At 44.0% G+C, this 23,009-nt stretch overlaps 1 protein-coding gene and 1 long non-coding RNA gene across 4 annotated transcripts in view; one reads left to right on the forward strand and one right to left on the reverse strand.

The window, feature by feature from the left end:
• Positions 1-23,009, forward strand: part of FOXP1 (forkhead box P1) — a 376,939-nt gene that overhangs the window by 267,460 nt on the left and 86,470 nt on the right. The gene's annotated exons all lie outside the window — the stretch shown is intronic.
• LOC121350035 lies at positions 79-5,802 on the reverse strand. The gene is made up of 3 exons (XR_005954629.1): positions 5,648-5,802; positions 1,222-1,282; positions 79-163 (listed from the first exon to the last, which is right to left on the reverse strand). It is a non-coding gene; the product is annotated as an uncharacterized LOC121350035 (long non-coding RNA).

Here is a 23,009-nt window from a genome sequence, read left to right on the forward strand (position 1 = left end):
CTGTGAGCTTATTTGTCAGGATTCAAATAAGTTGAAAGGATCAAACCAAACAGTTTCCGTAGTCAGACTGGGAATTGTGTTGCAGAGGTCAACAGTGAAGGCCACATCGTGGATTCCATAACATAGCCAATTGTTGGTACGTATTAAAGTACTGGAGCAGCTCCTGCAGTCAGAGACACAATTAAAATTCTAATTTATTAATGTATACAGAGAGCTGGCCCAGCCTGTCACTCACTGATTCAAATGACTGCCCAGTCTTTTTTTTTTTTTTTCCCCTTCTCACTCCTGGTGCTTTTGCGGTCTGAAACATACTGGAAGTCCTCTTGGATGTAACACCCCCAAGTGCATCCCTGTAATGAAAATCTGTTGCTGAAAGAAGATGGTGCTTCTGGGGCTAGAATTTTTCAGTAAAATTGCACCCACACAAGCACCCACACCCCCTCAAGTCAGATGGGGCCATGCTGATGAGGTGATACCTATTGCTGACAGTACATAGAATAAATACCAAGGGTGGGGGAAACGTGCCTGTTTTTCATAAGTTTGTTTAAATAATGAGCAAGTTATCTTTGGGATTCACTTGCAAAGATAGATGTCTCATTCAATAGCCACAGCAGTTAGCAGTCACCTTGGTTTTTTTGTGACAAACAGGCTTTATGTATAACAAGAACACCATAGGCGTTGCTCATCCCTGCTGTGCTTGGCGAGGGCACTGGTGAGCAGCGCCTAGCACGAGTGCTCGGGAGCTTTGCATGGAACAGGGAGGGATGCTGTCTGCCTGGGCTGCTGCTTCTCCCACTGAAATGCTCCATGGCCTGCCTGCCCCAGGAGGAGGGGCCACTACTGGGGCTGGAAATGCAACCTCTAAACCGCACCAGCACAAACAGACGCAGGTTAATCTGGTGTATACTGTGTAGCTAATCTGTTATCACCTCATAGATAATTTCCTCTATTCCTTCTTTATTCCCTGATTAAATAGCCAAGGTACTTAAATATATCCCAGTATCCTGTGGCCACACTGGGACCTGGTGTCTTCAGTAGTGTTTAAATGATGCAGGGCTCCTGCAATCCTGTTTGGGTTCTCTTGATCTTGGCAACTCTACCTGAAGATCTGCTTTTAACAGATCGTGAGATACTCAGTGTGTAAGAACTTGGACGCAGGACTGGAGATGTGCTCTGCTGATAGCTGAAAAACCCCAAATCTCCAAATACACGATGACTCACATTTTGAGCCTATCGCACACTGCCGTGGTTTAGATTTGGCAGTGACCTCCGGTTTTGCAGCCTGATGACACAAACAAAAGAAAATTGAAAGTTAAGAAATGGATTTAATAATCAGCAGTTGGGGAAAGAACATAAAAAATAGCAGTCCCACAAAAATTACTGGAAGTGAAAAAAAGACTAAAGGCTGTTTGATAATATATTTGCCACAGACATTGGATTTCCTTGAATCTGTGAAACAAATAATTTAACAAACCAGGTATGCTTAGGATTTTGAAAATGTGCACATTTTTCCTGGCCAAGATAAATATATCTGTATTAATAGATGTATTGATTAAAATTTGCAGCTTTAATTGCCGATGCTCTTACCGATTATTCATTTTGGTTCTTCAAGCATTTTAGTTGCTGGCAAGAGCACACAGATTGGAAACAAATCAAGAGACACATTTTTCTCCCAAGAAAGTAAAAGTGCATGTGTGTTTTGGCAATACTAAAAATACAATTTTTTTTAAAGACGTAAATGTTGTGTGTTGCATTGAGCTGGAAGTTGGATACTGGACTGAAAACAAATTTAGGATGTCCAAATCAGCATCTCGCAATTCAAACCCATCGCTTGATTTTTTTTTTATGTGATTCAATGAGATTTCTTGTCTGATCATTAACCTGCCTGTGTTTGGAGAAAAGAAATAATGAAATTACTGGGATGGAAACTTCTGTTTTTGCTTGGCAAAACAAAAAACTAAATCTTCCCTTTAAGTCACAGCCAAGAAAAGAATTTGGGTTTGGTTTAAATGCTCAGGGTGAGACTGGGGGAGGCTGAGAGGACAGAGCTGTCCTCGCCTTTGCATACCGCTGCTTTTTAAAGCAGCCTTTTGGCTGGGCTTTTGTAGAATTTAATTTGCATGCTGCATTATCTTAATACATCTTTCCAGTATCTTGAGAAATAGAAGAGGGCAAGAGGAAAAAAAATCACTGTAGCTTGATGTTGGGGCAATCATTATTGTTTTTATGAAATTAGAAATCGTTAGTTTGACAACGTAATAAACACCGGGAGGTGAAGGGCAGGGTATGCTCCGTTTCACTTGGAGCACACAAGTCTCAGTTATGTTGTCTCAGGTTTTACACCCAGGGAACCTTTTTTACATAGTGGTAAATTTAACAACTGGTAGAGAAATTGTCTCAGCAGATGATTTGGCAAAAGAAGTAATTTTTTATTCTATCTGTATGAGTATCTCTCTATTTCACTCTTCAATACAGAAATTGATCAGAATCTGGCCTGAGTCAAGCCAGTGGAAATTTTGGCACCAACTCTGCTTAGGTCAAGATTTTGCTTCTGCAGGATTTTGAAGTTTGCCTATGAAAATTTCCCTTGAATCTTTCATTAACTGCTTCTGATTTTGGAAATTAAGCAAAGTTGAGTTTTGCTGGTTTCTACCAAAGAACCCCTTAGTTCTTATTTATTTTTTCACCCCTAAGCCCAATTATAAATGTTAGTCAGTTCTTGGAATGTGTCTGTGAAATGCAGACATCATCCACCCCACAAACAGAACAAAATCTGAGTCAGATCCTCAAAATGAGATGATCAGCTTGAAAATTTTGATACTAAGGGGTTTTTTTCATGACACCTATGGGCCTTTTTTGCTGCCTTTTAATATTTTTTTAAAGCATGTACTGTTCAGTTTTTCTAGGCTGAGCAGAAAGGTGACAAATGTGTTTGTTCTTAAAAGAAGCCTGTGATTATCCTGTAATATCATGATTCAAAAAAATGAAGCTTCTAGGAAAATGCCAGTATATTTGGAGAGCTGGCATTGTGAGGTACTGTCAGCAAACATGATTATTCCCATTTTATAGCCATGTAAACCCTGATAGAGAGATATTAAGTGACTCTCCCAAGGTTGGAGAGCTGCAGGCCCTCAGTGGTGTTGAGGTGTGCAGCTCTGCTGGGATATTTGGGAGTTTGGCATCTGAATTTTGGAAAGAAAAAAGTCCTCAGGGGCAAAGTAGAAGCCAGGATCCCTCATTTTCAGCCCTGTATCTTGTTAGAGCACCCCAAGTATCATTTTCTTGAAGGTTTTCTGCTTTGACATTAAGCATTTACAGAACAGCTTTGTAAAAACTGTGATTTCTGCCCAGGTAGGGAGTGGGGATGTGGGGCGGGCAGTGCCAGAGCTGAACGTGCCTTACCCACCTCGGTGAAGGGGAAAACAAATGAAACCTTCCTGACTGGTCAGAAATGTGTAAATTGCTGACAAAATGACACATGTAATTAAGAGTGCTCCTGCCATTTTACCTTGTGGTTTACACCTACAGTGTTGAAAAAAGAGAGTGACTCCCACCTCGCTAATTACCATTATCACTGAAATGGTAGGGTTTGAGTCATTAGTTCCATGTGCATTTAATTAGAGGAAGGCTGAAATTGGATTTAACTTATTACTTTTTCATGGATCACTTTCTTGTCATCACTTCAAATTGGATTGCAGCCCCAGGTAACTAATTATGAGCGCCACAGGATCAAGAGTGAAAAAAAGGTAATTAGGAATAACACTGTTGGACCCTTGCTGGTAGTCCACTTGTGCTTGGGAAGAAATGAGAGCGGTATTTTGTAGTATTACAGATTAGGGAGTTAAAGGTATGTGCTGCTGCCAGGAATGATGGGAGACTGCCCCCTCCTATAGCGGTTTATATGATGTACAGCTGGGTTGAAGATGTTATAGCGACATGGTTCCACAATCAGCTCCTTAATACCGAGATTAAACTTGTAAAAGCAACAGATCGGCTGTAGGTATGAGGCATCTCAAGAGCCGGGGAGCCAGGGCTCCGTCCGTGTGTGGTGGCACGGCGCTGCCGCGGCGCCCAGCGCTCCGGGTACAGCGAGCCGCGATTGATAACAAATTAATGAACACATTAATGATCCGAAAAGATCGTTCACATCCGACAGGGAGATATATCAGTCAGGAGGACAGGATGATGTGAGGATGTCAGGGACTGAGCCTGCGTTGCTGCCGTGATAAAATCATGAGATCAGGACCTCGCTTCTCTTTTGTTTTCTGGAGAGGTTTCTTTTTGTTTTGCTTTTCGTGGGCAAGGCTCGCTTGGTTGGATTGTCCCTCTTTCTTCTTTTTTATTTTTGATCTTGGGGATGTGATTGCCAAGTTCTGCTTTCTTCAGAAAATACTTTAAAACAAATTGTTTTATTTCCATGTGCAGAACAGAGTTCAGAACTGCAAGTAATCAATTTTATTGACACAGTCTGGAAAAAAATGTTGATGAGAGTTCAAGGATGTGAAAGGATTGAAATTTCAAAGTACCCAACACTGAGTGTAGGAAAATTTCAGAACTAGTTTCATTAAGCAAAGAAATCTATTGTGTGTGAGGATCTGTAAGAGGAAAATCTGCTCTAGGACCTAATGATATTACAAGGAGGTTACAGCAGCTGATTTTTGCCTTTAGAAGAGGAAAAGTTTCCTAATTTCTCCTAATAGTGAATCACAGTTCAAAGGCTAGCACAATTTCCTTAAGTTGTTTAAAATGGCTTTTAATGCTCTGTTAATGTAGGCAAATATTTGTGACTCAGTGTTGGGTAAGTGCCGCTTGCTCATTATTTCCTGATGCAAAGCAAAGGGTAGGAAATTCTGTGAACACCATGCAGAGATGCTGAAGAGACTTAAGAGTAACAAAATTCAGTTACGGAAATTAAGTCTTTCTCATTTACTTGACATTACAAAATAAATCTTGAGATTAAAAGGTATTACCTTTAATACAGAAAAAGAGAATCTCCTTTAATACATCTCAAATTGATTTACAATTTTTATACATAATATTCATCTGCAGTTGAAAAGGGGGCAACCTAAGGTCGAGTGATGTAGTGTTTCCATTTTTCCATATGAGTCTTACTGTGTGTGATAAAAGCAAACTCCTTTATTTTGTCAGTCTGCAGGAATTTCTGATGAAGTGCAGGGGTCACTTTTCTGTCAATTTGAGTAGGCAGCATTTTTGAACTACTGTTTTTTTCCCCCCTCCTACAAAGTGTGGCCCCGATCTGACACACGCATGCACACACACACACACTTAGAGTGCTGCAATCTGCAACTTATTAGTGCGCAGTGCTGGAGCCTGTCCAGTGGTTAGAAAATTTCCTGAAGCCTGGAATAACAGCAGTGGGTGCAAGTGCCATCGAACAGAAGTGACAATGAGGGGCAGTCCGGCCCGCCTGGCGCGATGCCCGGGCTGGAAAACCAGCTGAGATAGTCAAACGCGGGAAGATTGACGCGGTGCATCTGGGAAATGCTCAAAAAGTTGGGTTCTTGAAAAAATTACCTTCTGTGATCGTAAGACATCATCTGTTTTCCTACAGAGATTGTTTATAACAGGGTTTTCAAGCACTTGTCAAATAACCAGGAGTGAAGGAAACAGGCTAAAAATCTCTTACCGTTCAGATGAGTCCTGGTGTAGTTGGAAAAAAACAAACTCCCGTCACAGAGATCCACAGCTTCCCAAGGCAGAGGGAGCCTGGGAGAAGGAGAAAAGGAAACTCTTAGTCAAAATCAACCCAGCAAGCACGGGCTGTGGGTTGGGGAAGGTTGTTCTGCCAGGCTGATGGGTGCAGTGCTGGCACGGTGAGGTGAAGTCATACCTAGAAACTGTTTTGTGTGGTGCTTAGCTTTTGTTACCGAGCTGTGATATCATGGGCAAAATATTATAAACATAGCATGGCTATAGCTTGCTTGTGTAACAAAAGATCAGGAACTTTTATTAAGTTTGTTTTCCTTGTCATATTGTAAAAATTTATTATGTGTACTGTGTATATTAGAAACAGATTTGGGTAATTCTGTCTAAATGAAGTCATCCCAGCTATTTCCAGACTGTCTGTTTTTGGTTGTGAATAATTTTCATACATCAAATGGTTGTCATATTTAGTAGCTCTCTACATTTTAAATAGGACATATCCCATTTTGAACTTCCACGGACTTGAGATGCCTCTTGGTTTTTAAGGTTATTTTGTTGCAGGAATATTCTAAAGAGCTGCCAGTGGCAGGGCAGGGAATGCTGGAGGAGTCGCTCGCCTTCCTGCAGCAAAATAACAGGTTTGTCACAACTGCAGTAGTGCTTGTGGCTTTCAGCAGCACGCGCTGGGAAGAGCCTGCCAGATACCTATTTCAGCTTGTCCCTTTGTGTTCACACTTTGCAACAAATATGTTTAAAAAACACTAAAGGAAAAGTACTGTGTATCAAAAATCTCAGATAAAATAATTCTCTCAAAGAGTACACGCTGCTGGTTTTTTTTAACAGAAGTGTGAAAAGTTAATGTTTAAATGTTTAATGTTTTAATTTAAATCATAGACTCATCTACATAGCAGCTAAGTTTCTGTGACTTTTTTATTTATATTTCTTAATCCTCAAGGTAAAGTTTCTTTAGTCAGAATGGGGCAGTGCTGGTGTTCCTCACACACGGACTGAGAGGAGTTAGCACTGGAGGAGTCTGCAGTGATGAGCACAGAGCAGAATTTTGCCCTGAAACCATCAACTTTGCCAGAAATACTTGGTTTACAGCAATTTGTTTAAAAAGAAAGGGGGAAGAAAAAAAAAAGGCAGGACAGAAAAAGAGAAGGCATTTTGATCTGGCTTGCTGGAGTGGAGGAGAGCAGCTGTTTGCCTCATGTGTTTAAATCTCTAGAGCTAATATTGAAGTTTCAGGGCAACAAGTGCAACATAACAGAATAAGTAGAAACTAAACCCAGGGAGACAATTGGAAATGCTGCTTGGATGTGGCTTTCGAGCTTGACAGTTTTACAGCTGTGTCATCAGGTTGGCAAAATATTTTGTGGTGTGTGCAAAGAAAAGACTGTTGTGTTGCTGAAATGTTTTTATTTGCCTGATGTGTGTAATCTTCCTTTTATAAATTACTAACCTATTTAAGGTGTAACATTAATGGTGCATAATCTCAAGTCAGTGAAAGCCTGGAAAATTAAAGTAGACTGAAGGCACAAGAAAGAAATGTACTTTGTGTCAGGCTGAAGTTCGATGAAGCATGGAGAAGATGGAATAGATTATTAAATAAACTTTAAGAGGAGATGGAAAAAGCACCGAAATATCTCATTTTGAAAGGAATTAGTTTACTTGATTATATGCAACTGTATCACACTCAGGAAAGTATAAGACAAATGAAAGCAAAACAAAATTTAATTGAGCTATTATTTTGCAGACTTTGGCTCCGTTTCAGACAGCCTAATCAAATTGCGCTTTTCTCAAATAACTAATGTTAAATGCAGTCTACCAACAGATGTTTAAACAGAGACTAATTGGAAAATCTACATCCTGGGTTTAGCATGTCTAGCTGAAAAAGTTTTGAAATGGCTTTGGAGCGGGGTAGGACGATGACAGGAGGAGCTCAGGTAGTGATGGGTGCTGGAGGGGGGAGCCAGGAGACAGGGATATTTGTACTGGAGCTGATGAGGTCACTGATGCCACCGAGGTCACTGGTGCTGTAGTTTGGTACCACTGGCTCCTCAGAAAGTTTTTTCCATCGTGTGGTACCATGAGATCCACGTTGCAGCTGCGTAGCTCATGCCGTGTGCCAGCATGCGTGGAGTACGTAATGCAGCAGAGCACACGGATTGAGGGTGTTAAAAGCAGTACAAATTATCAAAGCTGGGCTTCCTTGCCAGTTCTGTCATTGTCTGACATTTTTTAAGCAGTTGCAGATTTAAGTTATTAACCTGTGGTTTATCTCAATGCTAGGCCTTTTACGACACATCAGTTGCATCCATGTGGACCTCTTGGGTGGGTTCAGCACTGAGGTGAACATCTCGGGTCAGACTTGTCCTGGGTTTAAGTGACAGCCATCCAGGGAGCATGTTGGAGCTCATTTTTCTCAAGTGGGAGTGGGAGGGATCCCACTGAAATGGATATAGCTTCCTACCTCTGATTTTTCTTTCAAATCAGTTTTACATCAAAGTCACTTTAGTAGCAGGAGTCCCTGGAAGTGTTCAAGGCCAGGCTGGATGGGGTTTGGAGCAAGCTGGTCTAGTGGAAGGAGTCTCTGCCCATGGCAGGGGGCTTGTAACTGGATGGGCAGTAAGGTCCCTTGCAACCCAAACCATTCTGTGATTCTCTGATGATTATTTTTTGGTTTTGTGCATTTTGTTGCTGATCAAAACTCTGGGCGAAAGAGTTACTTGTGGTCCACCTCCTGGACTTTGAGCAGTGTCAGCTGAGCAGGTGCAGTGCACATTTCCACATCTGCTTGGAAAATTTTATTCCAAGGACTTTGCTGTCCTAGGGACCGGTGTTTTGTGTATTGAGACAGGTAGGAATAGAACTGAAAGGAAGTGGGGTCTTGTTGTGAAAAAGGCAAAAACCAGAAATTCTTGTGAAACATTTCCCATCTTTCATTGGGGGAAAAACCATAGGCATCCACATGGTATGTAATGGGGAGTAGCCAATCTGTAAGAAAAATAATAATGTACATGTAAATATATAAATTACCAATTTTACTGGTTGGAACTGTAGAAAAGGCAGATTATATTTTATGGCTTGTAAACATCAGGACAGATATTTCGGGAGAACTGCAGACAGCTGTAATTTTGTGAATGTGCACAAATTACTTGGAAAACAAATATTCCTCTGCCTACACAGCTGTATTCACAACCATGGACCAGAATGCCTTTTGCATGATGTTCACGCCTGGTTCTGTGGAATATAATATGCTCAAATGAAGAAAATGTGATTTAAAAGTGAAGCCAGAATTAATACTTGCTGTGAAAACCTGTATTACTGGCTGAGGTATTGGCACAGGAGTGGATAAACCACTTGAGGAAAAATGAGAACTAACCAGGACGTTTATTTGTACTCAGATCAAGAGCTGAATGCTCAAACTTCTGTAAGAGAGATGAACGTGCCCGTGTCTTGCAGAGATGCCTCATGCTGCCTGTGCTACCCTGCAGGGTAAACGCTCAGCTGGATTTGATGGTTAGAGAGGTCTGCAGGATTGCATCAGGTCACCGTGGGGAGAAAGGTGTGGGAAGGAGCTGGGCACTTCCCTGGCTTCACAGGGCCTGTGAACCCCTGAATTTCCCAGCCCTTTTCTTCCCAGTTACCTGCAGCCAGGTAGATGTGCAGAACACAGCTGAATTTATTTGTATTCTGGCAGTTCCTTCTGTTTGTCCTTTTCCTTTGTGATAAGGAGTTCCTACAGGAAGGTATGAATAACAGGAGAGAAGGCAAAGAAAATCCCCAAAAGTAAAAAACAAAGCCAAGCAAGAAGGAGTAAAGCACGAGTTGGCAAGAGCCATAGGCCTGGCATGGATTTTACTTTCAGCTTCGGTGTTTATTCAAAGGCTGTGGATACAGGTTAACTTCCTTGGCTCAATATTTATTGCTGTGTTACTTGCCTTAAACTGGAACAATGAGCGCTTTGTTGATTGGGTTCAGAGATTGTCCCGTTTTATTCTCTCTCCTGCATCCCCCCTCTCTATCTGCATGTTTTAAGCAGTTTATTTTAATTTCAGATTTCTCACCCTCCATGGTGAATTGCTGCTGTGCCACTGGCAGCAGCACTTGAGGGACTATTGTTCATCTTTTCAAAGTGGTGGAAGCACACAGCAGAGCCATTAGCTCCTGTGAAGCTTGACCTTCCTTGATGATATCACACTTTGCAGATTCGGAGCAGGATAAACATTTTAAAGGAGAGGGGAAATATCACACAGGTTATTTTTCATCAGAAAAGGTTGTAGAAATTTCCTGTGCAAGAGTTAAAAAGTAAAAGTGGAAAAAAAAAAAAAAGCCATAATGTCACTAGTTACCTTTCTGTTTGACAGCCATCAAAGATGTGTCCAGATCAATTAATAGGAGAGGAAATATCTCCTTGCTGTTAACCATGCTGACCCTTGAGCAGACAGTGGAGCAGAAAATCAGTGAAGTCACAGTGCAGTGAATGATGACTGTACGGATTTTCTCCTAATTTAGCAATGGCAATGATTTCAGTGCTGTTAGGAATGGGCCCATCCTGGACAGTTTCTCAGGCTTCAGTGTTTGGAAAGTGCCCCGAAGGTATTGGGGATTTCTCTCTGGAATAGGAGCATTAACATCATGCAGAACATAGTTCAGATATTTTTAAATCACGTTGTCAGCAACTGCCACTACAAGGGAAGGTATGGTTATGACTTGCATCACTGTTATTTTTTGCTTGGAAAGTGTGCTCATTTTGAGTCCTTCACTCAGCTGTGTCTACCCAGAGGAAAAACAAACCAATTTCTTCTGGGAGAACTCAGCAATGGTCACAAGGCCAGCTGCAAAATTGTGGTGGTGGTTTGTTACTAATTCTGCAGGAGTGAGCAGAGGGGACCACCCTGTCCTAAATAAAAAAAGGGGAAGAAAAACAAAGCAAAAATAATTTTAAAAAACCCTTTCAGTTTGTAACTTTGATTTTGTTAAAAAAAAAAAAGGGCAGTAAACAGCCTTCATCCTTGCCCAGAATGCTGTAATAATTACCGGGGCAGGTTTTCCATTCCTCGTTGCTTTTGCCTCTCACCTGTAGGAAGCCTGCTCTTTTGCTTCTGTGCTTTACCACCGCAGTACTTTTATTTGAAAACACGAGGAAATTCAATTTCCTAACCTGCCTCTCGAGTCAGGGCAGTTCTGGCGACTGAAGAGTTGCAAATGGCTCGTGTGTGAACAGTTTGGGATGGAGCCGCTCACACGGGGCCATGCTGAGGTGCGGGAGAGGGAAAATAATTGTAAATGTTCTGGTGGGGATCTGATTGACAGCCTATTGTCTGCAGGCAGTGAGTGAAGAATAGGAAATGAGTTAAGTGTAGGGGATCTGGCAGGCTGCAGGCTCTGCTGATGGCGGCAGCTGCACCCAGCCAAGCACCCGGCTTCCCAAACCAGCCGTGGCACCCCTCTTTCCAAGGCACCCCCAAGGGACACCCCTCTGTTGGTCCAAAACGTGTGTCAGATGAGGCCATGACTCATTTCAGCTGCTGGGACATCTGGGGTGGTCTCAGCCCCCATGTTGGGGTGACCCTGTTCAGTGTGTCACTGCGATTTTCACTGTGTGTCACTGTGTTTCTGACCCGTTAACGTGGGGGGACAAGAGGGAAGTCCCATGGAGCTGCTGGATGCCTGTGGTCCAGAAGCAAAGCAAGGAAAGGAAACTTCTTCTCCCCAGCTCAATAAATTTGTCAACACGAGGTCTCTTTGGTAGTTTTACAGTATCATAATATCTGGGGCCAGTTAAATGTGTTTTAAAGTTTTCATTATCCCACTCTTTTACCTGGAGTGATGCATGCCCTCAGGTGCAGCTACCCATGAGAAGCCCCCAGTGAGCACTTAGATATTACAGAACTGCACGTGCTATAGTTCAAAATACCAAACACAAATACTCCATCCCCAAAATCTGTCTGTATTTTTTTTATCTCCTTGCCTATGTGCATTTAAGAAAAAAAAGAAAAATCCCAGATTTGCATTGTTAGTGTAGGCTTCTGAGCCAGATTGTACTACAGAGCACACTGATGTGTCTTCCCCTGAGGTATGGAAAGATCTATGTGTGCTAAGCAGGTGTTTTCGTTTGTTTAATTGGAGCTGAGTTTAGCACAATATTACAGATAAATGAATTACACATGTTCAGTAATTCATAGAAAGTGAGTGTTGTTTTGCTTAGACGCTTGTCTTCGCATCCAGGTTTGCAGGGAGAGCGTGCTGGCAAAGAGGACTGAGGTCTTTTAAAAACGAAAAAATGTGTGTGCTTGAGCAGAGCCTGATGTCTGGTTGCTAAAACAGCAGTAACTATTTCACCTTTGTTTAAATCATAACATTGTACATTTAAATAGTATCCTGTTTTGACGAACTACAAAACCACAGGTCTGAAAAAGAAGCGCACAAGGCCTGTGTCAATAGTTGGTGGCATCTCTGGGCAGGAAGTTTTGGGGTGACACACACTGGTTGTGACGACACCAGGGATGGAGAGACCTGAGAACCACCCAAAGGACTCTGGGACTTCTCTGGTGTGCAGTGCACAGAGCAGTGAATGCACCTGATGATGACAGGTTTGCTTTTACCTGTAGTTTTTGTTACTAGTTCCTTTTTCCATCTCACTTTTTATTGGGCATCCCAGGCTCAAGCTGCGACACCCCTTGCAGAGACACTGCAGGGTGTCAATGCCCCTTGTCACCACCGACGGGTCTCTCAGCAGCAGGACAAGATCCCTGGATCCCAGGAAAGCCTCCCTGCCAGGAGGAGCACAGAGGATGTGCTCGCCCTGCTCTTGCAGGAGCGGCGAGCGAGAGCCACGGGCAGCTCAGAGGTGCTGCCTTTCAAAGGCCGAGCAAAACCCATCACTTCTTCTGGGAGTAGTCCCAGCCCTTGGCCAGCTTCCAGATGGATAATTCAACTTACCCGAATTTCCTCTGCAGATTCAATTGTAAGCTCTTCTCTCGCTGTCCCCTGCCAGCGCTGTGTGTAACTGTGCTGTGCAGCGTTAAACAACTGTCACGTGCAGCTCCACAGCCCATGGAGTTGGAGGCACAGCAAGTGAAAGGTTGTTTCAGAATTTGTGATGAACTCTAGGAAGGTATTGTTTGTGCCTTTTCAGTTTGTGCAGTACTTTGGAGCAAGTTTTTGGATTAAAGGTTTGGTTGGAGTGTAGGTCAGTGCTGGCAGTGTCAGCTTTGAGGCTGATTGTGAAAAGTGACTTATTCAGGGACATCATCTCTTGTGGACATCCTCACCTTCAAGTCTCCTGATAAGTGAAATTAAGGATGTTTAGCTGCATTCCTCATTCATCTGGGAATTAGTTAATGCATCACCAGTGAAGATCTTGTGTATATTCCTTCCCACCCATCAGCAATAGCTTCCCACCAGCCTCCTGCCAGGTCATTCCCCTCTGTGGGCTACGACAGAAGGGTCTTGTATGGCAGGAGCTGCACTGACAGCAAAACCAGCAGCCCTGGCCCTCACAGGTACCCATTTGGAGCTGTGCTTATCAGAACCTGTATCCTAGGATGGATCCAGCAGGTCTTGGCACATCAGCCTGGCTTTCTAAAGGAAGCCAAAGGCACGAGGCGAGGCGGTCTGTGATCTGGGAAGTGCTCCTGAATACTCTGGGTTAAATGGAGACACCACAGTAAATCACAGTTGAAAGTGAATTGGAAGCATTTAAAACTTACTTCTTTGAGGCTTTTCCTGCTGCACACGTCGGTATGGGATTGTTCTGCAGGAGGCTTCTGGGAATTAATGTGTGTCCAAACCCAGCAGTAATCTCAGAAGGTTGTGGTGGGGTAATCTATAAACTTTCAATTATATATATATGGCTGAGTAAGTAGCTTGAAATCTCTTTAAACTCTTTGTTCATGAATGTATATTAAAAAGTGCCCATCCCACATGCACACACGCACAAACACACACCCTCTTCCTTCCTTCCTTCCTCGTTTTACACCCACTTCCAGCAAGGCTGTGGCTTGTGGCATCCGTCCTTGTGCTGAGAGCCGTGGCCAGAACTCCCCACGGGGGTGGCCCAGCCAGGGGCTCAGCTGGACACTGAGCCCCCCCTCTGCTGTCCTCCCACCGTGTGTCCAGTGTCACAGGACGGTGCAGAAGCTGTGAACTGTGACTGTGTTTCCCACTTGATGTGCAGAGCCCTTTTGGGAGGTTGGTTCTGCAGCTTCAAACACTTTAATGAGATGCAAATTGTTTGTGATGCTGCCTTACTAAATGTATTGTAATTTTAAAATCATTTGCTTGTTAATTGTATTTAAATAGCTGCCACTTAGACAAGCAGAAAGTTTCCAGAAAGATAAATTGGTTGGGTTTTTTTCTTTTTTACTGTGTTTGAAAGCAGCCCCGATGACTTTTCATGGCTGCTTTGGTACAGCACATTCCAAATGGCAGCGTGCCCTGGCCTCACTCAACTCCTGGTCCTCAAAGCACAAATACTCACTCTGTCAACTTTCTGCTACGGAACCACAGTCCCCTCAGAAGGTGATACAGTGGAGTGAATGGCTGGAGAAGTTCAGAGTGGAGATGACTTACATTTCCCTCCACACAGCCAAGTCGGATCAGCCTAGGTCAGATTTTGGGGTGTGTGATTCGAATGCTGCTATTCCTGTGCATACAGGATTTGAAAGAATCCTGAAAATGCAGAGGATGTAAGTCTTTTGGGATCTTTGAAATTCCCAGCCCATTTTTGTGTGGATAACTGACTGCTGGGCAGCTGAGGTAAGGTCACCTGTCCTCAGCACCTTCAGGGCTCTGTCTTCTACACATTGGATTAAATGGCAAAGTTTCTCTTGGCTTCAGCTGAGCAATACGAGGTTCCTACTGACCTCAGTTCAGCTTGGTTTAGAGCTGATTTTGATCCCGCACCATTGCTAGCTTTGGCATGGAGCAAGCTACACTGTGTCATTTGTATTTTATTTGTGTTTGAAATACTGTCCTGGAAAACGAAAAATAATATTTCCATATCAGTTCATTCTTCTTGCGTTGGCTGGAGGATCCCACCCTGCCAGGACTCCTGACTCTTGTTTTCCAGCTCCTCCGTGTTCAGCACTGGACCCTCATTCCCATTCTGCCTTGTTTTCTCAGTGATGTCTCATATTCCCTCTGTTTTCTGTTTGCATCTTTGTTGTGCGGCAGGATCAGTAATAATAGTTAATAATTAGCAGCTCAATAGCACTCTTCACCTTCAAAGCAATTTTAGGCATTAAATCACTCAGTTCTCCTGGCACTATTACAATATTGACTTGTTACTTCACCAGTGTCATTGAGGCAGCAAAAGCTGTGTTTTTATGGAGGCCAAAGTGGGGTCATTTTTTTTTTTAGAGTACAAAATTGGCAAAAAATAAAATTTTCTCCTAGGCTGACACTTCGTTTGCCAAATTTCAGCATAGAGCCAATTTTTAAAGCTGAGTAATAAACACCTGAAAAGTTCTGGTTTATAATGGCAGTGCTGAGAAGCCATTAACTGAATGGCTCCACTATAACACAAGAAAACCCTTAAATTGTTGAAAAAACCTGTAGAAACTGGACAGAGGCTTAGCAAATGTGAATTCTGCTGTGAGTCTGGAGCTGAGAGATGCAAAGACAACCTGTGGAGACTGGTAGCACAGATCATTAGGTGTGTCCCTTGTCCATCCCAGGGAAAATGGTCCTTTCCCAGGTGTGTGATGGAGCGAGGCGAGCATCCTCTCCCAGGTGAGCATCTCTCCAGGTCTGTCAATCCACAGGGAGAAAGAAGGTGAGGAGGAGCAGTAGGGATGGAGCTCCAGGGGAGCAGAGAGCAAAACCTGGGACAACAGCGAAAGCCTGGAGCAAGGAAGGAGTTGAGGGATGCAAGGTGGCAGGGGGGATTTGGGAGGAAATGCCATGGGGAGGGATGCAGGGTCAGGAGCCTGGGCAGCAGCAGGTGCTCTGGGGGCACTGGAGGGAGACCAGCAGGGTGGCACCAAGCCCTGGAGAAGCCCTGCTTGGCTCGTTCTCTCCTGGGCCTGTAGAGTGTATTTCTGCACAGATTTTCCTGGAAGTGAGGGCAGCTCTGCTTGCTTCTGCCTGTGACCTGCAGCTTGCTGGCAAACTTGGATGCAAATGCCACATCCCAGACGAGCATCCTGCGTGCAGATGGCCAGGTTCAAGGTATCAAAAGGCACCTCCCCAAGGCAGCACACACAGCCCGTGGCCCCTCTGCCCTTCCCAGCACAGGGAGGAAGCCAAGCTGTAAGAGCAATGTAGTAAAACAGCAAATTGACCAGTAAAAGAAATCAGTAAATGAAGGGAACAGCTATTAATATGCCAAGCCAAGATGTGTAATTATACCCTAGGACTTTTCCAAACTAATACATGTTAAAGGTGTAAACCTATTAAAAGAGAAATTTTTCTGTACAGGGAACTTACGTAGATAGAAGGATTTACACTGTATTTTATTCTTGTATTATAAGGTATAAGGAACATTTGAGCAAATCCAGTCATTCCTATTATTACAATATCATACGTTTTTCATACCATTTTATGCAGTTCTTCAAAAACTTTGGCACTAATTCTCTTTATATTGTTAGGAATTTTCTTTTAAAAACAGAACTCTTTTTCTCAAATAGTTAATTAGATTTTGAACTTCAAATACAGTACTTTTTTTTTCCTCCCAAGAATAGGGGTGTTAAATCCATTGTGCTGGCCAAATTACAGTTTGGATAGTTACATTCTCTCTGCTTAATCACCCTGCAATTTCAGTCGAGTGAAGGATTTGGTGCCTCAGGTGTCCTGAATTCCTTCAGGGCTCTGTGTGGTGAAGTTGCTGCCACCCTCCACCCCAGAAGTGGCTGTGTTTGAGGGCAGAGAATTTTTGTCTCCTTCCAGAGATCAAGTTTTGTACTATTCCTCTCCCTGTTACACACTTTGCAGCGAATTTGTGCTTTTCCAACCCAAAATCTTTAGACTCATTTGAGGGATTTCTCTTGCTACAGGAAGCCAATTTTTTCGTCTTTAAGGGACCACAGAAACATTATTTTATTTACTTGTTCATCTTTTGCTGTGATGGGTGCAGCAAAGGAGCAGGTCCTGGCTGCCACACCACGTCCTCTCCAGCTCCAAGACCTGCTGCCTCTCAGCATCTTCTCTTTTCTTGTGGCTCAGGGTAGGGGAGGGGAAAGGATTGGAATAAGCAGCAGCTGGATTTGGATAGGAAATATTGATGGGTCATAACCCTTGCTCACAAACAGGAGCTGTGTTTGCCTGGAGATGGGAAGCAGGAGGGAGGACCCTGTCCTTGAATTGTGTTTGGGCCAGTTTATTCAGAATGAAGGGATAGATCGTGGCACTGCGCTGTGAAGGGCTGGAGTGTAGTACAAAGGAAAAGCCCAGAGCACGCAGTGAGCCCTGCTCAGTGATGCACAAAGGACTCTGAGCCGGTGGGATGACCCCAAGGGATCGGGGAGCAAAGTCCTGTGGCCGGGCTGTTTGCTTAGCCAGCACGGCCGCCTGTGTCTCGCCCATGTGAAACCAGATGTGCACCATCCAAATGACTGACGTGGCCAAAGGCCAGGGGATGGCTGTGCTGAGGCTGGGGCTTCTCCTGCCCTGCAGTCTTGTTTTCCCAAAACAACACCACCTCCTCCTCCCCTCCCATTCCCCATGCTGCTGGGCTTAGTGAGGGGCTGCTCCTGACCCAGAGGCAGCGAGGAGGAGGAGAAGCACGCTGTGGCATCACAGGGTGGGGGTCATGAGGACTTGTCCTCACCAAGCCCTGCTTCCTAAAAAGCTCTTTTTCCACGTGCATTTCCAATGTGCATTTGGTTCCTGGAGTCACAGTGCTTTTTCTAGCAGGAGCAGAGAACCCCATCTCTGTGTCACAGCCTTTCTGTGCACTCCTATCTAACCTCGAGGGCTGTTGACTGAACACCTCTTTAGGAAATAATTCAGTTTGTTTTGTTACATGTATCAACTTAACTGTTCTGCTTTTTCAAGAAGAGAAAAAGCTTTTCCCTTGGCTGCTTTCTTTAAAAAAATTAAAAATAGCGTTTGAATATTGAAAGAAATCTTGGAACTATGAGCCAGCTAAATAAACTGTATCATGAAACCTTGGGGACCACTGAAATAGGAACAGTGGCCCATTAGTGCTAAGAAGGTGTTTTATTGAAATATATTGAAAATACTCTGATACGTGTTCCCTACAGAGTGAGTGAAAAAGGATGATGTCCAGTGGTGATAGAGGGTGTTCTCACAGGAGTACCAGCATACAGAACTCAGCACTCCTGGGCTGTGAGCATAATGGTCTAATAGGTGTTCTTACCTAAAGGGACCCACAGTTAACCAGTTTTATTTTAATTTATATCTCTGGTGATACATTCGTGTGTGTAGGTTGGGTTGTTGTGGAAGCAGACCTAAGTTTTTAAAGAGGATCCTTTGTGAGTGAGGTGAAGCATTAAGTCTCCGGATGAGAGAGGCAGATTACCAGGAGAGGGCAGTGCTTCCAGCAGTGCATTCCACACCAACCCCAAACTGGGGTGATCCAGCCCAAAACACCCAGCTGGGGAGCCTGGGGTGGCTCCAGCCCTCCACCCGCCTGCCTGCCCTGCCACGCCGGGCAGGAGATGATCTGGGGTGGCCAGGAGTTCACTGGTTAATACTTAACAGGCAAAAATGTCTTTGATTGACATTTGTTTTGTTGATGTTTCATTCTGTGGTTTTTTTTTCTTACCATGGCAACTTTAACATCACGACAAAACACCTACTTTTCCTCTTGGAGCCATCGCTGTTGTCATGCCCAGTGGGTTATTTTGGTAGACAGGGCTTGTTCTTTTCAAGTGGAGGTGTTCCCATCTCCTACCAGATACCACCTCCAGTCTTTCCTGTCCTAAGAAGGTTTTCTCTGTGTGAAGATTGTGTTTCAACCCATAGCAAAAAAAAAAAAAAAATTAAAATCGAGTTTTAGTGGAAACTGCAGCATTTCCTCTACTGTATGTGACATAAATGTCATCTCACATAATTAAGGAAAGTAACTGAGAACAGTTAGTGGTGATTACCTCTCAATATATTGTGTACTTTGGGGCAGAAAAATAAATTATGAATAATGCCCAAGCATACGTGGAACAATTTGCACACTGTGTTGTGAGTGATGCAGACCTGCTGGTAGAAGAGTGTGCTAATAAATTTTACTTTGTGGCGGAAACAAGAGATTACAGTTTATTAGGAAAGGAGATGGCAATTTATTAAGATCAATCAAATATGAATGCACAGCAAAAATGATGCCATACTTATTTATTTATTTATCTAGAAGCATGGGGGGGAGCAATTATATAAAATTTGTTGTTTACCTGTGATGTTTGATTCATTATTAATATTTTTATGTTTAGAGGGAACCATAATTTTGCTGAAATGTCTTCCATAACTCCTGTACAATCATATTCATAACTCACCTGAATGTTGACACATCCTGCTGTGTATATATAAATTAACTAGTAACACTGGCATTATAAAATGATGCATTAAATGAAGATGTGAATGGTAATTTAAAGCATGCCATGAAGTGAAATTTTAAACCATTGTACAACACTGAGAGGATTTAAAGAGCCTTGTTCATGCAGAATTTGCAGGGCCAGTAAGAAAAATGACAGTTTCACATCAAAAAACAGAAGAGTAACAGAGACACGAGAATTAGCAAAATGTTAATTGCTTTGGCGTTCTGTTTTGTTAGACACCATCAGCCTAAAAATCACATTTCTGCCTGAAGATATTTTACCATGAGGGCATTAGCTGAGATTATTAAAAATGACCCAAAAAACTGTTTACTTTGTCCTTTTTCTCAGCACTTTGTGGGTTGTAAGTTTCACTGTTTCCTGTTTAGTCAGTTGTTTTCCCCATTTGTTTTTGTAGGTCTTTCAAACAGCAACAAGGGAAAATGAAGCATTCTCAAAACAGGAAAATATGATTTAACCCCACAAAAATGGGCCTGGGGATCCAGGAGTGGGAATAGTATCCGAGATGGCCTTTTTCCCTCAGAACTGCAAACAGCAGTTTGGTTTTTAAGCAGCCCATGGCTCCAGTCCGAGTGCTGAGCAGCCTGGTTTGGCACTTGCCTGGGCCAGGCTTGGCGTGGCCCCGCTGGGCGGGTGGGCTCCTCTGTGCCACAGAAGCACTGGCACCTAAGTTCAGCTGAATTACTCCCAAATTTCTGTTTGGGAAGCAGGGCACAGGATTTGGCTCACTACCAGCTGCCAGAGTGCAAAGTGGGATCTGTTTGGCCGTGCCTGCCCAGGAGAACATCTCGAGGACTAAGTGCAGGTGTATTGCTGTTTTAGGTAGAAATTGCCTCGTATTAGGACTGGACATAAAATGGACTCATTTGGGGCAGGTTGACTCTGGTTAGAGAAGATTGCATTTTGTGGATGTCTTGTTTTCTTCCCTACCCTGCAAGCAGCTGAGGCTTTTCTGTAGGCAAGTCTGAGATCTCTGCATGGATAGGTACCTGCAAAAGTGAATAAAGTGTACATGTAAAATAATGGCATAGCAAAATCATTTATTCCACTATACTTGTCATAACTCATGATCTATTCCTCTCACTTGGACCTTAGAGCGTAGTATCCAGTGATAATTTTCTTTCAGCTAGGTGAAAGGTACCACCACCTAATATGGATCAGATCCCATGGGCACAGAGTGCCAAACAGCCATCTAGCCTGCCATGCTCTCTCCCAGTTATTTTTAATGTATTACTTTATGTGTTCTGTTTTGAATATCCCTGTCTGATGGTCTCTGTCTGTGATGACTCTTTGTAATTGAATGGAATTAAAGTGGGAGTTTATGGTTCTTCTTGGTCTTTTAAAATATTTTGCTGGCTTAGAAATGCATTATATTTCATGGTGACCTTGCTTAACAAGTGCTACCATCTCTGTTACTAAGGCTGAAGTTTTTAGCCCAGAGCAGATGTTGGCTGAGCTTGCAGGTATGAAGCTTTTATATGAAAGGGTATAAAACGCTTTAAAAATACGGCTTGCAGGTTCTGTGGCCAGCACTCAGTGCTTAGACAGCACCTTTCAATTTTCAGTGTTTTGCAAATATTGGTCTACAGAAGATCCTGAAACAAGTCGTATTATCCCCGTTTTGCAGATGAGGAGGCAGAGATGTCGAGGCCATTGACTGCCTTGAAATGGTGCAGGCCAGTGCAAAGCCAGGCCAGAAACACTGCAGACTGAGCTCTCAGAGAAAGAGGCATCAGAGACATTAAAAAATAATTAAAGCCACCAAAATTCCTAGGTGACTTGCCCAAGGCTGGGGAGAATTATCAGTGCCAGAGCCAGCACTGTGCTTTTGCTTCACATGTAGCTCTCACAGTTTTGGGCTTGCATCGACACATTACACTTTTTCTTTGCCCCTGGAAAGAAGAGAAATGCCTTGAGCAAAGTGGTAGGCTTCATAGAATCCCCTTTTTTTATAAATAGAGTAATGCACAGCTTGGCTCACAGGCGTGTGATGAATTGGTGACCAGGGCAGGAGGGCACTGGCCTTGGATTGAGCTGTGTGCCTGGATATGGTGATACTGGAAAATAAGAACTGACGATGTGAGAATAGGATTGAAGCTTGGCTGGGTGAGAAGTTTCTACTGAGGAAAACAAGATGGATCAAAAGATTTTCCAGCTAGGATCTGTAGAGCATCCCCTGATGATCTGCAGAGACTGCCTGGGCATGCAGCCCCCTGCTCATTTTGGCTACAGAGTTGGTCAGGGTGTGTTAACACTCAGAGCCTTCCTAACGCTGCTCCTTCGCTGTCGGGGCTGCTGGGAACGCTGCCACAGCAACTCTCTTAGAAATACAGCAGGAAGGAGGAGGTGGTCCACAAGAGAACTGTTGAAAAGTTTAAGTCTGTGTATTCTGTCGTGTATTTCCCAAAGCAATCCAAGTTCCTCGAGATTACTTTGAAGTCCAGGACAGGAAGGATTTCTCTTAAGCACAGGTGATAATTATTACTAGAGTTTTGCGTGCTTTATGGTTTATGTTATTGCTGAGCTCCCAGTGTGTCGGGGGCTGTGTGTGTATGTGTGTGCTTAACTCTGCACAGATATAACACGGATAAATCCTGGCTGTTCCCATGCCCTGTCTGTGCTGACCTGCTCAGGGTGTCTGTGCCCCTTTAAGAGGCAGGCACTTTCTGATTCATGTAGGCTGTTTCTGGCAGATTTAGGGTCTTGCAAAAGATGCCCTTAGTCCCTTATTAAATATTCATAAGAGGGTGGGGTCACATTTTTGTGACCTGAAAAAAATCCCATTAATAAATTTGTTATCTGACACGAAAACACTTTAGGGTGGAAAGCAATCCGTATCGCATCCCATTTAACATCAGATCACAACTTGTCAGTAAATTGGGTCCTTTGTCTTTGCTTCTTGTGAGGTTCTTCAGCAGCATCACTAATGGGGCTATTGTCTGACAGCCCCGACTCCTGCAAATAACGGGAGGTTCTGCTGGGAACGGTGTAGGGCAGCTTCTGTCAGCTCTTGTGCTCGCACATGAAGTAACTGAGGAGTTACTCTCTGCATCAATTTTGTCTTCAGAAACTATGTGAAAAGGTAAAAAAAACTGTAATTGAAATAGGGGGGAGAGGTTTTACCAAATATTGCTGCCTGAGATGAAGTAGCTGGACTCGATGATCTCTGTGGGATCCAACTCAGCATATGCTATGGATGGGAGCTTTTTGGGGAAGGGAAAACAGGGCACCAGGTCTGTGGCAATCCCTGGGTTAGAGAGAGCGCACGAACAGGGGGTCGAGTTTGGGTGAAGTCTGGACAAGCATTTCTTGGAGCTCGCCCGCCTGAGTTTGTGAAGCTTATTCTGAGTGAGGCGTACCCCACGTTTGAGAGGTGCCCCAGACCCAAACACAGCGGCTTTGGGTGCACGGTGCTCGAGGGCTGGCTGCCGTGGATGTCCCCGGGCAGGGCTGGCACGGGGACACGGGTACCGCTGGTGCCCCAGGCGCGGCCGAGGGAAGAAGGGGAGATGCGCCCCTCCGCAGGCCGGGCGCTCTGCCCCTTTTTGGTGCAAACTCCCGTCAGAAGCACCTTGTGGTTGTTTCTTTATTATTCTCAGTTCTATTTTCCGATACCGAAATCCCGGGGTTGTGTGGCAGAGCTGTCGGGCAGACAGCAAGGAGAGCGACAGCCACTTTCCGCGGGAGACGAGAAAGTTGCGTGGCGGGCAGGAGGCTCCCCCGGAGCGCCTCGAGCGCGCTGTGCCGGCGCTTTCCCCCGCCCCGCGGCCGCGCCGGGGTCCGGGGGGGTGTCCAGCCGGCGGTGCCCGGGCGGGGGGCGGGGGCGGCCCG

The sequence above is a fragment of the Pyrgilauda ruficollis genome, unplaced genomic scaffold, assembly GCF_017590135.1.
Source record: "Pyrgilauda ruficollis isolate IOZ18807 unplaced genomic scaffold, ASM1759013v1 scaffold10, whole genome shotgun sequence".
Classification (NCBI taxonomy): domain Eukaryota; kingdom Metazoa; phylum Chordata; class Aves; order Passeriformes; family Passeridae; genus Pyrgilauda; species Pyrgilauda ruficollis.